Source organism: Gopherus flavomarginatus, chromosome 2, assembly GCF_025201925.1.
Source record: "Gopherus flavomarginatus isolate rGopFla2 chromosome 2, rGopFla2.mat.asm, whole genome shotgun sequence".
NCBI lineage: Eukaryota > Metazoa > Chordata > Testudines > Testudinidae > Gopherus > Gopherus flavomarginatus.
The window spans coordinates 19,537,748-19,552,377 of NC_066618.1; positions in this window are offsets into that span (position 1 = coordinate 19,537,748).

Consider the following 14,630-nt stretch of genomic DNA (forward strand, 5'->3'; position numbering starts at 1 on the left):
GTGTTAGTCTGTATCCGGAAAAACAATGAGGAGTCTTTGTGGCATCTTAGTGACTAACAAAAAAGTAATTTTCCCTCTTTTGATAGTCACCCCTTCTTGTCAACTGTTGGGAATAGGCTACCACAACCCTGTTTGAACTAGCCTCATTAGCACTAACCCCGTCACTTCATAAGGCAACTCCCATCTTTTCATGTGCTCTATATTTATACCTGCCTGCTGTATTTTTCACTCCATGCATCTGCTGAAGTGGGTTCTAGCCCACGAAAGCTTATGCTCAAATACATTTGTTAGTCTCTCAGGTGCCACAAATACTCCTCATTGTTTGTTCTAGTTGGTGTAATTGAAGGTACTATTCACCTGCCTAATCCTTAAAAAAACCCAACCCTACTGAGTTACTTTCCCAATCAGCGGGTTTAACTCTGCTCTCAGCTACCTCAATATAACCTTTTTGGTGCAAACAGGATTGCAAAGGTGGAGTAATGCAGAAACTGGGTCAGTGAGGCCTGCAATCTCCAAGCCACCCTGGAGTGGCAGAAGCTGCACAGCTGTGGGTAATAACTGGGCTGTGCACACACCCGTTTTCATGTTTATTTTTAAAGCTTCTGCACTCCATCTTTGGCCAACATCCTGACAGAGGCTAGTTTGTCTGGGTACAATCCAGCAAGGGTCAAAGAGCATCATTAAATCTCATGGAACTCAGTAGGCAGTGAGTTGAGGGCGCTCTCTGAACAAGGTTGGCCTTGGGCAACTAATGTACTGAAGCAAAGGGTAAACTGTGTGAATCTAGTCTAAACAACTTGTGCCCCAGAGCGCCCATGTCTTTTCACATTGCCGTATATGTTAGAGAGCAGCTGCATATCACTTCTCAACTCTCACAGAGGAGAGGAAAGATCAAATCATTTTTTGTAGGCGTAATAGCTTTTGGTAAGATAGCAATAGCCTCTGTGAGGCAACAGAACACTTGCAACTAATGGTGTTTGTGATTGATTAGACATTCGAACCAGCATTTAATCCACTTCAACAGCTGTTTATTGCCGTGTGTCCTGCACAGTAATAGAGACTATTGCTTGGCTATACCCAGTGAATTACAGTTTGCTGCAGCTGTACTTCTCAGAGTTCTTCTCAGCCTCCTGAATTTTTATCAGCAGCTTATTCTACTTCATCTCACAGATCAGTGAAAAAGGGGGAAAACGAGAGAAGACAGATTTTAAATACCTTAAAGGTCAGCACAGCATAGCTACATGTATTGACTTAAGATGAATACCAAGGCCGTTACTATCCGATCTCTCTCTACATACTCTTGTGAGGCGGAGAGGAAAGGAGGAAAAATTCTAAACAACCCAAAGTGAACATACAGACAGACAGACAAAGTTTGGCTCAAGAAAAAGAAGTGAATTAGATAATAATTATGGAAACTACAGGTCAGATCATCAGCAGGTGTAAATCAGCATAGCTCCATTGACTTCAATGGCAACTTCAGTGGAGCTATGCCAATCTATAGCTGCTGAGGATCTGGCTCATACATACCTGTCTATCTAGGAGTTTGTACCTTGTCTATCATAATAGTATCTGAGCACCTACATGGGACTATGAGGAAGTATGTTTTAAGAATAATGATGATGTGATATTATAGAAGTTAGCAATGGAGAAAAACCACTTTCTACCATCAATTCCATCCCTGTGTAAATGCAGGATATATTTTCTCCTCATTACTGGACATGTCATTTATTCTACTGATACTACACATGGTCTTAGCCCAAATCTATAGCAACTCTTAAAGGATAGTTTAATAATATATGTCTTGATTTTAGGTGAACAAATATGTGCAAGAAATTTATGTGCATTTTAATGATCAGCTGGATGCATAATTGGCCAATAGTGCATGCAAATATGTGAGCTCATAATCACGGCTATCATGTGTCCAAATTAGGCCTCCAGGTTTTATTAACAAAGTCTGATTATTAAATCATCTGAGGTCAAATGTTAGATAGGTTCTTCAGCTTTGACTATGTATAAACAGTGCCTTGCAAAAGGAATTATACAGGAACTTGTAAAGTACCATTAGCAAAAATCATTTTCTCAGTTGCTTCATCTGCAGCCAGGTGGAGAAGAAAGGATTCCTGAGACATGTCACAGATTAAGCAGCAAAAAATGACTTGATTTCAGAGTGTGGCCTGGTACCTTAGTCAGTGTGGAAGAAATTTTGTCTGAGCTGTCACCCATACAGAGTTCTTTTCAAAAATGGATACCAGGTTTAACAAAGAAATGCCCCAATGAGAAGAAGAGATGGATTAAATGTGAGTTATAGGGAAGGTTCCAGCCCAAAAGGTTGTACTGAAGCAGACCAGGCAATGTGCTGCAGTCCCAGCAATCTGTATTAAGGTATTAGTGTCACTCTTGGGAACTCCGAACACTAGCTCTAAACAGCACTTGCGTCAGAGAGAGCTCACTGGAATAGTGACTTTAATTTTGGAAAGACAGGGAGAGACTTATGGAAACCATTGCAGGGAAGCAATTCCTCATCTGAGCAAAATAGAACGGCTTTGCTTTACGCAGAAACAAAAGTAATGGTGTCTGGGAGGGGTAGTTCAGATCCTTTAGGGCCCCAAAGGGGAGCCCACATACACTCCGACACGGTCCCTAATAACAGTCAGCATTGGCAGCTACTTACCAGGTGTGCGAATGACAACGAGGCACTTCTGAAAGGAAGAGATTCAAAAGGCAGCTAGAGCAGGCAAACTAACCCATCACCTCCTGACATCCACAGGGGCAGGCCTACCTGAAATCCGTTTAACCAGCTGAGATCACCTCTAACCTAACTGTTAAATAGAATGTAGGATTAGTGTTTAATAACAGGTGTTTCCAACCGCAGTGCCAATGGAGCATTTCTTGTTGAGAGTTTGGCCATAATTGTTGCAACTCTTCACCCACATAGTCGGGGACTATTGCAAGTTCTTTTATGGGGAGGGTTCTGATCTGGAATAATGTTCTGGAATAATGTCATGCATCCGATGAAGTGGGTATTCACCCAAGAAAGCTCATGCTCCAATACGTCTGTTAGTCTATAAGGTGCCACAGGACTCTTTGCTTTTACAGATCCCCAGACTAACGTGGCTACTCCTCTGATACTAGAATAATTTAGTAATAGATTGAGTGATAAACTGGGACAGCAAAAACATTTAAGAAAAGAGGCAGCTTGTATATGTAGTCAGAGCAGGGAAATACCTATGGGCTAGATTCCAAGAGCGCAAGAGCTGCCATACTGGGTTAGACCATGGTCTGTCTTTTCCAGTATCCTGTCTCTGACACCGGTCTGAACCAGAGTTTCAGGGGGAGTTATGACTACCAGAAACTGGGAAGGGAAGATGGAGTGATTTGGCAGTCAGCAATTTAGGGTTGCCCTGGGCATGGCATTGTGTCCCTGACCATCTTGGCTATAGCCATTGATGGACCTATCCTCCATTAATTTATTCAGTTCTGTTTTGAACCCAGCTATACTTCTGGGCATCGCAACATCCCATGGTAATGAGTAAGGTTAAGATTTTTTCATAGTTATTTTTAATAAAAGTCAGGAACAGGTCAAGGGCAATAAACAAAAATTCACGGAAGCCCATGACCTGTTCCTGACTTTTACTAAAAATAATTAGGACAAAATGGGGCTGACGGGGGAGAGAGTCAAAGCCCTGCTGCAGAACAGGAAGGGGGGATCCAGCACCTGCCACTGACAGCTCCAGTTCTGTTCACCCCATCTCAATAAGTATCTAGTGGAACTGGAAAAGGTTCAGAGAAGGGCAACAAAGATGATCAAGGTTACGATTAAGGCTGTTCACCTTAAAAAATAGGCAAATATGCTAGAGGTCTATAAAATCATGAATGGTATGGAGAAAGTGAAGAGAGAAGAATTATTAACTCTTCACGCAATAGAAAAACCAGGGGTCGCCCAATTAAATTAATAAGCAGCAGGTTTAATAAAAGCAAGAGGAAGCATCACACAATGCACAACTAACCTGGGGAACTCATTACTAAGGATAAGATTATTTCATGGATGTCATGGATTCTGTGACTTCCAGAGATCTCCAGGACATTTTCTGCTTTAATCCTGGGGAGGCGGGGCTGGAGCTGTCATCCGACGGGGGCCCTGGAGCTCCAACCCACCACAGCTCTCCGTCGCCATGGGTGGTGGGGAAACCTGGAGCTCCAAGACACTATGGAAAGCGCCTTCCCCCCACAGGTCTCAGTCACTGCCCATGGAGGGGCCCCCCCACAGTTCCCTGTCACCAGCCCCGGAGTTCTGGCAGGGGGCCCTTGCAGTTCCCTGCCACTGGAGAGCCAGTATGTCAGCGGTCAATGTTCTCTCTACTTAGGCTTCCAACCCACACGCTAACCCTAAGATTCTAGTACACTGGCTCTGGTAGAGTTAACTTGGCAAAAGGCAGCTTTCAGAAGCTGCTGCAGACTGAGTCCGATCCTCAGGATATGATGAGGCCCTGAGAGTTTGCCCTGACTATATATTCGGGGTTTAGACCAAGGAGAAACACGGTGGTGGAAGGTATCAGCATCTCTGTGGTGAAAAAATTGAAAGTATTCACAAACTAGTTAATTTAATTTTAGATCATTGTTTTAATCTCTGGCTCCTAATTTATTTCTTTGATCATCTCTATGGTTTTGCCTCAGATCATCCCAAGCAGTTTTCATTCCTCGCCTGTAAAAATGCTTGATGATGTCTGTTTCCAAAGCAGTTTTTCCTATTTAATTTAATTTTCTCAGGAGCTCACAGTTTATTATACCGTCGATGAGACTGAAAATGTGATTTAATATGTTTGTTCTTGAAAAGCAAGATGGGATAAGGAAATAAAATTGCAAAGAAAGAATAAGGAAATGAAGTGTATGGCCTAGACTAACAAACAAGACTAAAAGCAATATCTGAGCACTAAGGTAAAGGCAAGGGATGGTGAGGAAATGTCAGTTCTGTTTATTCCATAGCCTAGAGTCTTCCTAATTCCACATTCATTTCTAATATAGTTTTGTTTTCCAGTCTGCAGTTTATTAGTCCTTTTCTGCTCATTTTTTCAGTGTTCATAAGACACAACACTGTATTTGTCCCTCCCCTTCCTCCCACTCATTATATCAACTAGGAATTCTCTGTCATTTTTATTGCATAGACAGTAGATTTAGGTTTTTTATACTCTGTCCTCTGGGCTTATAGCTTTAAGTGACATGAAAATGATAAGCCTCCACTTAGAGTTACCCACCACCTTCACTTTTTACAACGGGAAATTAAACCAAACATTTCACTTTGGACCTAATGAGGGAATTGGGCATCTCCTCACTGTATCCTGTGACAGGGTCAGGCCAGATGGCTACAGGAGAGTGATTCTGTTGGTATCCAGGAAGTGGGTGGGCAAAGTCCGCCCACTGTGAAAGGACTTCCCCCTAGCCTAAGGGGAGGATCCACAGGTCTGTGATACCAAATAAATACAGGGGACAACTAATGAAAAAAACAGGATCGGGAGTGAGGTCATAGGGCTAAATGAAGGGAACCTGATGGGGATAGCGAGCAGACAGCCCCAGACAGTGCCCACTGCTCCTCGAAGGCATCAAGGGAGCCAGCGGATGCAGCCCAGAGGAACTCTGCCCGGATGCCTGAACGGATGGAGGAGTGGAAATAGGCCCCACAGTCGCAGGAAATCCCACTGGCCAACCTCCTCTCCCTGGTTTACAGATGGCTAGTTTGGCCAGGGCCAAAAGGAGGTTGATAAGGAGATCCTGCAACTTTGTGGGGCCATGGATGGGGAGTGCATAGATAAACAGGTGAGGGGAAAAATGCAACCAAAAATGCAATAAGAGATCCAAGAGGAGCCGGAATAGGGGTTGCAATCTGGCACACTCTAAATAAATGTGCGCCAGTGTTTCCTTCATGATGCAAAAGGGGCAAGTGTTGGGGACAGGGGTAAACTGCGCCAAGTACGCGCCCGTGCTCACGGCCCCGTGAAGAAGCCACCAACTGACATCCCTGGTGGGCCTTGGGACCAGGACAGAGTATAAGCTGGCCCACCGGGGCTTCTCACCCTCGAGAGGTGGCAGGACGTCCCACCACTTTGTATTGGGGTGGGACACGACGGTGAGGTAGTGAAGAGTGTGAAGCACAAGCATATAAAGATGTTTCCTCGGCGTGGTCTGGAACAGAACTGGCTGCAGATCATGCAGCCGGCTCACAGTGAAAGGGTGGGGGGGGCTGATTGGGTCCACAGGGCAGGGGCCTGATAAAAAGGAGGGAGGGCGGGGCATGCCCTCTCGCAGGACCTGGTCGAGGTAGGCCTGAGCAGCAGGCGGTAAAGTGGCCTTCACCTCCTGAAGTACGCTCCAGGCAGTACGAGGTCTGGAGAGCCCCATGTGCTGAGCAAGCGTCAGGGGATCCAGCCAGTCTCCCCGATCGTAGTCCAAGAAGTCTCCGACCCTGGTGACTCCCGCCAAGACCAGCCTCTGGCGCACTGTGGAGGACTCCGCCACCTGCACACGAAGCTGGGGGTTGTATAATAGGGGCTCTGAGAGGAGATCAGCCCCCACGGTGGCCGTCACGGACCTGATCGTTGAAAAGGGCTTCCAGGTTCGGAGGAGCTCCTGGTAGAAGACCGGCAGCTCGGAGAGGTCTAGCAGAAGACCTCTCGGATGGAGGTAAAAGAGCTGCTGGTCGTATCAGAGTCCTCGGAATCGGTGGAGGAAGGCATGTGCCAATACGCTCCATGCCAGACTACCTGCACCATACAGGAGCCTCTGCAGGGCCTGGAAGCGGAAGACATGGACCTGAGTGTGTAGGCACTTCAGGCCCTGCGCCCCCTCCTCCAGGGGCAGGTGACGGACCCCTGCAGAGACCCAGTGCATTCCTGGCCAAAAGAATTCCAGAATCGCCGTCTGGAGGTTGGCCAGGAAACCTGGAGCCGGGACCAGGGTGTTGAGCCGGTACCAGAGCATGGACAGGACCAGTTGTTTGAGCATCAGCGCTCTCTTTCGAAAGGAGAGGCACTGGAGTAGTCCTGTCCATTTCCAGAGCCGCTCCGTCACCCTGCCTTCTAAACCGTGCCAGTTCTCCCGTGGAGACGGATGTGTGGCAGAAAGGTAAACGTCAAGATAGAGCAGAGGACCCACGCTCCACCGAATGGCCTGAAGTGCGGGTGGGAGGGAGCTTGCCTGCCACCCGTCCCCGACCACCAGGCCAGAGCTCTTGACCCAGTTGACCTGGGCGGAGGAGGCTGCTGAGTAGATGGCCTGGCAAGCCTCCACCCGCGCCAAGTTGCCTGGGTCCTGGACTACGAGGAGCACATTGTCGGCATACGCCGACAGGACCAGCCGCAGCTTTGGCTCTCGAAGCACCAACCCCGTCAGCCTCCGATGGAGGAGACAGAGGAAGGGCTCGATCGCCAGAGCGTACAGCTGACCCAAGAGGGGACACCCCTGCCGCACTCCTCGCCCGAAGCTGACCGGCTCGGCTCGGTCAGGGTCCAGTTGAGCCTGACCAGACACTCTGCAGAAGCGTACAGCACCTGGAGAAACCCACAAACCGGGGTCCAAAGCCGAACGCTCACAGAGTGCTCAGGAGATACCCGTGGTCCACTCTGTCGAATGCCTTCTCCTGATCCAGGGACAAGAGGGCAAACGACAGACCATCCCTACACCCTAATTCCAGAAGGTCCTGGAACAGATACAGGTTATCAAATATCGTGCGGCCTGGGATGGTGTAGGTCTGGTCTGGGTGGACCACGTCCACCAGCACGGACCCTAGTCGCATTGAGATGGCCTTTGCAACGATTTTGTAGTCCATGCTGAGGAGCGAGACGGGACGTCAATTCCGTAAGTCGCAGAGGTCCCCCTTCTTCGGCAATAAGGCAAGCATGACTCGCCTGCACGAGAGAGGGAGGATCCCGCTCTGCAAAGACTCGGCCCAGACAGTGACCAGGTCTGGGCCGAGGATGTCCCAGAACACGCGGTAGAACTCCACGGTCACCCCTCCATGCCCGGAGATTTATTGGTGGGCATGCGACAGAGGGTTTCCAAGAACTTGGCCAGAGTGAGAGGCAGCTCTAGCCGGTCCCGGTCGCCCATGCTGACCGTCGGGAGTCCGTCCCAGAGCACTCTGCAAGCGTTAGGATCGGTCAGATCCGGGGAGAAAAAAGAGTCGCATAGAAGGCCCCGGCCCTCCCGCACATCTCTGCTGGATCCTTGAGGGGGGTGCCGTCCTCCGCCAGGAGGCAGGTGACGTGCTTCTTGGCCCCCCTCCTTTTCTCCAGGGCATAGAAGAAGTGGGAGCTGTGATCCATCTCCCGAAGGAGGCGAATGCGGGATCGAACAAAGGCACCCCAGGCCCGACGGTCTTCGAGGGCCCGGAGCTCCTCTCGCTTCTCCCGGCACGCTCTGCAGAGGGATGGATCCTTGGGCTGGTGGCCAGACGCCTCTCCAGCTCCAAGACCACCTGTTCCAACTGTTCTATCGCCGCATCCCTCCGTCAGCTGGCGCCCCGGGTGTAGTTGCGGCAGAAGAGCCAGGCATACACCTTCCCCAGGTCCCATCACCGCCGCGCTGAGGGAAAGGCTCGCCGCTGCCCTTGCTAGGCCAGCCAGAACTCCCAGAAGAATGCCACGAAGCCCACATCCTCCAGCAAACTATTATTAAAGTGCCAATAGGTTGGCCCCGGCCTCTCCGCGCAGAGAGAGGCCATCACGGTGGCAAGGTGATGATCTGAAAAGGGGGTTGGCCGAACGCTGGAGGAGTGGGCTTGTGAAAGGTGGAGACATGACAGGCAAATGCAGTTCAGCTGGGAGTGGCACGACCGATAGGCCTCCACCTGGACGAAGGTGAACGTCGAGACGTCGTCCGGGTGGTGGTCACGCCAAACATCTACCAGGGAGTGGTGTTCGATGATCTTCCGGAAGACGTCCGCGGCAGCTGGGCATTGCTCGGTCCCCGAGCGGTCTCGTTCCTCGAGGGTGGTGTTAAAGTCTCTGCCCAGGACCAGGCACTCACGAGGATCCAGGGAGCCGAGGTGGGCAGATGCATGCTGATAAAAACGCAACCTCTCCGGGCCCGATGTCGGGGCATAGACATTGACAAGATTAACCACAAGCCCCTTCATGCGAACCCAGAGGTGTAGCAAGCGGCCTGGCACAGCCTCAGCAACCCTCAGCACCTCAGGCCATAGGTCGGGGGAGAACAGGGTCGCCACCCCAGCCGTGCGGATCAAAAGGTGGCTAAAATAGACCCCAGCCCCCCACTCCAGCCGCCAGCTAGCTTCAGCGGCCAGATCCATATGGATCTCCTGCAGGAAAACCACAGAGTACCCCCCCTCCCAAAGGAAGGAGAGCACTTGGCTCCTGCGGAGACCCATCCTACAGTCCCGGGTGTTTAACGTGGCAAAGATGATTGGTGCCATGAGGAGGACTGGGGGGGATCCTCACCGGCAGACATGCCCACAGCCTCCGTTGGGCCACGCAGCAATCTGTGACCTACCCCGTAGGTGAGTAAAGAGTCACGGGAGAGGCAGACCTGCTGGTAGGCCACGGCAGCCTGCTTCCCGGTCCTCTTACCCTCCCCCATGAAGGCCCTCGCGGCCCGGAGGATCTGATGGAAATCCCACCGCAGGAGTGCAAGCTGGACCTTGTTATGGGAGCCACAGACATCCCTGAGGAACTCCTGCAGCTCCTCCCTCAGCGCATGGGGGGCCGGGGTTACTGATCTAAGACTTTCCCCCAGTGGGGCTCCCGTCACAGCCCCATGGCCCACCAAGGCGGGCTGGCAAGGGGCAGACCCTTGACGTGGCATCTGATGGGCTGACGCCACGCGGCCTTCCCCGCTGCGTGGTTCAACAGGGTGCGGCGGAAGGAAAACCAGCAGCCCCTGATGGGTCGGGACAGGGAAAAAACTAATAAGGCTGCTCCCTGGGGGGTATTCCCAGGGACAGCACTGGCATCACGGGAGGTGTAGGGGACAAGGACGGGGCTGGCATCAGGAATAGGGCAGGGGACAGGAGTAGGGGCAAGGCAGGGATCAGGAAGAGAATCGGGGAAGGGGGCAGAAGCAGGATCCTGAGCCTCAATAGTTGGGCCACTTGAAGGTGGCCCCTCCTGGTCAGGCTCAGGGATATGGGGAGCGGGAAGGGGACCCTCAACGACCCTGGGCTCAGCCACTATGTCTGGTGCAGCAGCCACGGCATTTGAAGACGGAAGGCTGTCAATGGAGTCTCCGCCCGGGAAGGAGGTCGGGTGCTCCACACCCAAGAGGGACACCCCATGAGAATCGGGTCCCGGCAGCAGGGCACCGGCCGTTGCCTCAGTGGGCTTGACAGCTGTCAGCGGGGTGCCACCTGTGGCCGGGCAGATGGAAGACTCTAGGGGACCCTCAGAGGCGAGAGCAGAAGCAGCAGGCAGGGGAAGGGAACACAGGGACAGGGGGACCGGAGTGAGGTCGCTCAGCTCGAGGCCCGCTGGCAGAGGGTCGTCCTCCCCCTGCGTGACCAGGGTCAGACCCAAGGCCTCGATCTCCACGTAAATGGAAGGGAGATCACCGTCCGACACCCCAGGGCTCTCCCCGGCAGCACCTGAAGCGACGCCCATAGACTCATAGTCTCATAGGTCAGAAGGGACCAATATGATCATCTAGTCTGACCTCCTGCACAAGGCAGGCCACAGAACCCTACCCATCCACTTTTATAACAACCCCTAACCCAGGACTGAGTTATTGAAATCCTCAAAATTGGTTTGAAGACCTCAAGCTGCAGAGAATCCACCAGCAAGCGACCCATGCCCCACGCTGCAGGGGCTTCATATGGTAAGGGGGCGAGAGGGGGTCCCTCGGGGGCTTCCATGAGAAGGGACACTGGAGGAGGGGCAGCGTTACCTTCTGGTGCTGCCACGGTGTCCCCAGCCAGCACCACAGAACGGGAGTCGTTGGGGGCAAAGCTGAAGGCTTGTCATTGGTGCCCCCCTTCCTGCTTTTCCGGGGGTCTCTGAATCCGAAAGATGTAACGGAGCCCAAGCCTTCCACTTGCCCCGCTTCCCCTGCACTGGGACCAGCCCTCCATGGCATCATCCGGGGGCTGGCTAACAGGGGTCAGGTTGGGGGGCAAGGGCGATGGCTCAGGGACTCGGGGAGGCAATGGTGGGGTAGCATGAATGAGGGATGATTCTCCCTGGGGTGAGCCCTCTCCCACACCTGGCGGTATCTCCGCTGCACCCTCCTCTACAGCGACGGACCGAGAAGGAGGAAGGGCAGCTTCGGGTGCCGGGCAGCCAGGGGCATTGGCGATGACAGGGCTGGCGCCTTGTCGGGGCTCGGGGGTCCTGGACGCTCCTCCGTGCCGGGCCAAGTGGCAGTCCCTCCGGACGTGCCCCATCGCCTAGCAGAGGTAGCACCAGGCCTCCCCCATCGAATAATGCACTTGGTAGCGGGCTCCCTGGTAGGGGACCAGAAAGGACCCCTCGAGCACCTCTCCATCACGCACCACCGGTGGCAGTTGAAGCTGCATTTGCCAGGGGAATGAGAGGACGTGATGGAGGGCAGGGTCCTTGCAGCCCAACGGGAGAGGGCAGATGACAGAGATAGGGTGCCCCAGGGCAAAAAGGGCGGGCAGCAGGGCGGCACTGGGCAGGAAGGGAAGGACGGAGGTCAGGATCAAGCGGACCCCCAGGTCTTCCAACGGCTCCAGGGGGACAAACACGCCCCCCACCAGCAGGCCCGTCTCTACCACCTCCTGATGCCAGGAAGAAGACTACCCTCCCTTACATTTTGGAGGCCGCCACGATGGCCATGGGCCCCACCACCCTTGCCAACGTCCGCATGTAGGTCTCCACGTGGGGCGAGGCAGGCACCAGGAGGCAACGGACGCTGTGCTTCCTGGTCAAGGTGGGGAAGGGGCCCAGGCCACTATAGATGGTAGCGGAAGCAGCAGTCGCAGGAGTAGCAGCAGGCGGGGGGGCTGCTGCCACCTGGGCATATGCCCTGGGGGCTGGGGGAGGGACACTCACGGAGCTGGTGGAGGGAGCAGTGGGAAGGGATGCTGCAGCCAGTAGCAGGGCTGCGGCAGCGGGTGTAGTCCCCGCCATGGAGGGCCTGGCCTTTTTAGTGGGGCCCTTACCCTTCTTTCCACCCCGATCTTTCCCACCAGGTGGTGGGGCTCGTCCCGAATAGGAAGGGGCGAGGGACGTGGCAGCAGCAGAGGTCTCCCCGGTACTTGCCACCACCAGTGCCTCAGCGAGGGCGGTGGCAGGTGGACTGGCAGCGACGGTCAAGGTAGAGGCTCGGGGAATGGACACGGGGGCAGGTGGAGGAGGAGCGTTGGGAGCATCGTGAGGGGTCTCCCCCGCTGCATCCCCCGCCATAACGAGAGCGGGGAGGGGGACAAACAGTGAGGGGAGGGGAGGGAGAGGAAGCTATCACTCCTTCCCGCGAGGCTGCAGGCAGGGGAGGAGGGTGCCAGAAAGGGAAGGCTAAAGGGATGTGGGGAGCAACCAAGGACCTAGGGACAGGAGCGTGTCAGGTCACCGACTCAGAGGGGAATTCCAGCTCCTCTAGCTGCACTAGGGGATCGGGGGGATAACGGCATAGAGGGGTGCAGTGAACAAGGGCAAACTCAAACGGGGAAAGGGCACAAGCGCATGGGAGGGGGCATGGGCGCACGAGGGGAGCGGCCAATCAGGGCTGGGGGATCACAGGGTGAGGGAGAGGAAAGGTCGAGCTAGGAACAAGGCAGAGGGACCACAGGGCTAGCTGCAGGGCTGGGGCAGGACAATCAGGGCCACAGATGGAAATGGGTGGGGCAGACAAATGTGGCAATGGAGAGGGGGCCAGGCCAAGGGGGGGGATGCATGCCCACGGACACTTGTGCGAAAAGTCAGCGTATGGCTGGCTGCTGCTGTAGGCCCAAATGATGGAAGTGGACATGGTGAGCCAGGCGAGCAGCTCAGTCCCAGAGGCAGCAGGACAAAGAAGAAGAAAGAAAACAGCCAGTGGGAGTGGTGGAGGGGACAACAATGGTGGTGGGGGTGGAAGGGGGTACAGATGGACCAGAGGCAGGCTCCACGCCGCCCCCGCAGCATCCCAAAAGACACAATCCAAACCCCCACCACGAGAGCACAGTTAGAAAAATACTCAGTCCAGAAAAGCCCCCTCCATAGCAGTCTTCAGAGCCGTTATGCGGTTTCCCAGCAGTGGGCTGTCCTTTTCTCCTTCTCCTCCGGGCACCAACAGCTCCCCAGCAACAGCCACAGTAGCCCCAGCAGCTGCAGGTGGTGGTGGTCTGGTGTCCAGGCAGGGAGGACCTTGCTCAGATGGTGTCCTCAGCAACAAGAGCTAGGGCCTCTCACTCCCCTTCTATTCTGGGAAGCAGGCCAGCAGCCTCCCCCTCCCCCCGAGGCTGTAGGTGGAACAACAGCAGCAGTTGAGGGTGGGGTGGGGGTGAGGGGATCAGAAGCCAGTCAACTAAAGGTTAGCAGAGAAGGGGGGATGTGGTGGTGGTGTCTGGCCCAGCCAAGGGAGCAGCTGGAAGAGCAGCAGCAGCAGCAGCAGGAACAGCAGCCCTCTGCCTTTCTGCACCCTCCAGGCCAGATGTCTACAGGAGAGTGATCAAAGACAGACATATTAGCCTCAGGTTAAGTAGGTCCCCTTTCCCTGGGTAAGGTAACAGTGGTGCTTCCAGAACAATCAGGAACTTTCTGGAAACAATTAAGGCAGACAGGCTGATTAGAACACCTGCAGCCAATCAAGAAGCTGCTAGAATCAATTAAGGCAGGCTAATAAGGGCACCTGGGTTTAAAAAGGAGCTCACTTCAGTTTGTGGTGCGTGTGCATGCACTGCTGGAGGACTGAGGAGTACAAGTGTTATCAGACACCAGGAGGAAGGTCCTGTGGTGAGGATAAAGAAGGTGTTTGGAGAAGGCCATGGGGAAGTAGCCCAGGGAGTTGGAGCTGTCATGCAGCTGTTACAGGAGGCACTATAGATAGCTGCAATCCACAGGGCCCTGGGCTAGAGGGTGGGATCGGGTTCCCCCCAAACCTCCCAACTCCTGATCAGACACAGGAGGAGTTGACCCGGACTGTGGGTTCCACCAGAGGGGAAGATCTCTGAGGCAAGCTGTCATAAACAGATAGCTAAGGGTTAATGTCTCTTTCACCTGAAGCACCTGACCAGAGGACCAATCAGGAAACTGAATTTTTTCAACTATGGGTGGAGGGAAGTTTGTGTCTGAGTCTTTGTTTTCTGTCTGCCTGCTTTCTCTGAGCTTTGGAGAAGTAGTTCTGCTTTCTAATCTTCTGTTTCTAAGTGTAAGGACAAAGAGATCAGATAGTAAGTTATATGGTTTCTTTTCTTTGGTATTTGCATGAATATAAGTGCTGGAGTGCTTTAATTTGTATTCTTTTTGAATAAGGCTGTTTATTCAATATTCTTTTAAGCAATCGACCCTGTATTTTATCACCTTAATACAGAGAGACCATTTGTATGTATTTTTCCTATCTTTTTATATAAAGCTTTCTTTTAAGACCTGTTGAAGTTTTCTTTACTGGTAAATTTCAGGGAAATTGAGTCTGTACTCACCAGGGAATTGGTGGGAGGAAGAAATCAGGGGAGATCTGTGTGTTGGATT